This window comes from Tiliqua scincoides, chromosome 1, assembly GCF_035046505.1.
Source record: "Tiliqua scincoides isolate rTilSci1 chromosome 1, rTilSci1.hap2, whole genome shotgun sequence".
NCBI classification, from domain to species: Eukaryota; Metazoa; Chordata; class Lepidosauria; order Squamata; family Scincidae; genus Tiliqua; species Tiliqua scincoides.
This window is the reverse complement of record NC_089821.1, coordinates 6,017,776-6,021,253: the sequence shown is the minus strand read 5'-3', so window position 1 is coordinate 6,021,253 and position 3,478 is coordinate 6,017,776.

The following is a 3,478-nucleotide window of genomic DNA, read 5'->3' as shown; positions in this document are numbered from 1 at the left end:
TCTCAGACTGTACATACCCATCATGGCTTGTAACCTGTGATGGAATTTTCTTCTGGAAATCTGTCCAATCCCCTTTTAAAGGCATCTAGGCCAGATGCCATCACCATGTCCTGTGGCAAGGGGTTCCACAGACTAATTAGTTGGCAACCTTCGGTCTCAAGAGACTATGTTATTGCTCTCTGAATGGTGGTTCTGGAACAGCGTCTAGTGTGATTGAAAAGGCCAATTCGGGAGTGACAATCCCTTCCACACCGGGAGCAAGTGCAGTCTGTCCCTGGTCTGTCTCCCTGGCTATGGGCCTTCCTTCTTTGCCTCTTTGCCTCAGTCTGTTGGCCAAGTGTCTCTTCAAACTGGAAGAGGCCATGCTGCACAGCCTGCCTCCAAACAGGCCGCTCAGAGGCCAGGGTTTCCCACCTGTTGAGGTCCACTCCTAAGGCCTTCAGATCCCTCTTGCAGATATCCTTGTATCGCAGCTGTGGTCTACCTGTAGGGCGCTTTCCTTGCACGAGTTCACCATAGAGGAGATCCTTTGGGATCCGGCCATCATCCATTCTCACGACATGACCGAGCCAACACAGGCATCTCTGTTTCAGCAGTGCATACATGCTAGGGATTCCAGCACGTTCCAGGACTGTGTTGTTTGGAACTTTGTCCTGCCAGGTGATGCCAAGGATGCGTCGGAGGCAGCGCATGTGGAAAGTGTTCAGTTTCCTCTCCTGTTGTGAGCGGAGAGTCCATGACATCCAATCTTGGGGAGAATCTTGGGAAGAATCTTGAAGAGGCCGTCACTGCTGAACAGGTCGAAAGCCTAATTACAGGTCGAAAGACTAATTACATGCTGAGTAAATACATATTTTCTTTGGTCTGTTCTAACTCTCCTGAAAGTCCATTTTGGTGGAAGTCCCTGATTCACCTGATTCACCTGGATTCGCTCTGTTTTGCTCCCTACGCCCAGGATGGCTCTGAAGGGGAGAGGCCGCTTGCACGGTGTGTTCAGGTGCCTGAAAACGTGCTTTGCATCCCTTCTAGCTATGCCACTGACACTTTGTCAAGGGCCATGCACGCTGATGGTGTAACAGTATTGTTAAACACCATTATACCACAGGAGTCTGGTCTGCCAAAGCCTGCAGCTTGTTCCAAAAGTGCAATCAAACTTATTCTGGCTGCATTTTTTCAAATGCCATTTAAAAAAAAAGATCTCCTGCAGCAGACAAGCATTGTATTTTGTCGCACACATTCCAGCCCCCATTGGTTTACCTTTCAGCTGACTCCCAGGAGAATGTGCCACATAATAAAACTGATTTGTTTTTTTCAGAAAAAGTTGCATTGCTATTTTCATGGCTGCAAAGTGTTTGCACATATTATCTCCAACTCACCAGGGAAATCCGAGACCAAATAATTCACATACTCAAATTTGGAAATGAATGAGGTTGTCAGGGAGATGAAAGCAGGAAAGAAAGATGGATGCTGGAGATGCGCAATAAAGAATAAACCTATTAGGGCAGGAGGAGAAATAAATGTTGATGGCAGGTTTACTGGCAGGAGCGCCTTCTTTTTAATACGCCTGAATGCCAGGTGGGTCTTTTTGGTGGTACGGGCTCTGATTCATGGCACCTTCGAGAACATGGGGCTTCCCTGAATCCAGGCAAGCTACAGGTTGTCATTTGCTTTCAGAACAGTAACTCTGCGCTTTCTCCTTTTGGAAGTGTGCTGTAGTGTGACTGAGATGCCTCATTTAATGGCAACCGTATCATTGGAGGATCTCAACTGGTGTTGACAAGCTGGTCTCCAAAATGTTATAATGGCTTTAGATATTTTGGAGAACTGAAATAATTAAAGATGGTCGCTTTTTCCCACTGAAACCACCCCTTTGAATGGAAGTGGTAGTTCAAACCCTCAGAGCACCATCCTCACTTTGCCTTCGGACAGCGGAATTAACATACACCATCTTTTAATGTATGCAGTGTTTTTAACTTGTTTTAGTTGTGTTGTAATTGTGTTTATGTTTTTGTATTCTTTTAGGGCACAGTTCTAACCCACTTTCCAGCACTGACAAAAGCTCTGAGGTAAGGGAACAAACATTCCCTTATTTCAAGGAGGCCTCAATGAGTGACACCCAACTGCAGGATGCAGCACATGTTCCACTGACACCGCTATGCCAGTGCTGGAAAGTTGGTTAGGATTTGGGCTTTATTTATCTTATAAGCCATCTTGGGTCCCTTTGGGGAGAACTGTGGGATGTAAATAAAATAAATAAATAAAATGTATGTTTTTTTTTTGTTTTTTTAAAGACTATTATTGATCCTATTATTCTGGCCACTGTTTTATCCAGGTACTACCAAAGGAAAATGCTTAATGAAAAATTGACTTTCTTCCTTGCAACTGGTGTTATGCTTTAGGCAATCCAGCAAGGTTGTTGCTTTTCTAAGTTTTGTTTGGGGTACTTTGAACCTCTGCTCTGCTTGGAAAGTGTACTATAAAGTGTGCCTATGCATATAAATAAATATATTATATTTTAAATAGTACTTAAATATTTAAATATAAAAATGTTAAAAATTATTTATTTGTTCATTTGACAGGTTATTTCAGATTCAGTGGTTTTTTCACATTGGGCAAATGAACCGTAATTATTCTATTTTAAATACATTTTTTTCCTATTTTTAATTAAGATAGAAGTAGAAATTTTTAAGGAACAACATGATTTATGAACATATAGAACTGATGGTACTTATGCATATTTATGCCCTCCTGACAGTTTTCTTTAACGCCGGTGTGTGCTGAATATTGATTTCAAAGTTATTGAGATAAATCATAATTGATTTAGATCATCTAGAGTTTATTGTTCTTTTGCTGTCTTCAACTCGTAAAACAGCTACTGAGCAGCCTGTTGAATGGATTACATTTATATTTGCTTTGCTAATGTCATTGTGCGACAGGACAGCCAAGACACAGTGATTATCGTGATGATCTCTTGAACAAATTTGTCTCAAGTAGCAACTTGTGCACCCAGCCTTAATTGATTTGTACCTAGGAAGAAAAATAAACAAATGCATGCCACATTTTTAGGACTCCATTGCTTCGCACATTGAAGTGGTCACTTAAGAATTCTGTGAGTAGTAAAAGGGGTTGCATTATCTTGATCTGGGCGCTACCTCCATTCTGAGCTGAAACAAACAGGATGAAGTTCAACAGGGACAAATACAAAATGCACTTAGTGCAAAATGCAAATGCACTTAGGGAAAATTGGCCAAAGATGCAGATATAGAATGGTGAGAAGGAGTTGCATTGGACTCAGCAGTGTGATTGACTGCAAAAAAGACTGTGATTTTAGCCTGCATGAGTAGAACTGTAGCTTTCACAAAGTTCCAGTTTACTCTGTGTTGGTCAGACCTCACTTAGAGTACAGTGTGCAATTCTGGCATCTCACTTCAAGAAAGATGCAGCCAAACTGGAGGGAGTTCAGAGGAGTGTTATAAGG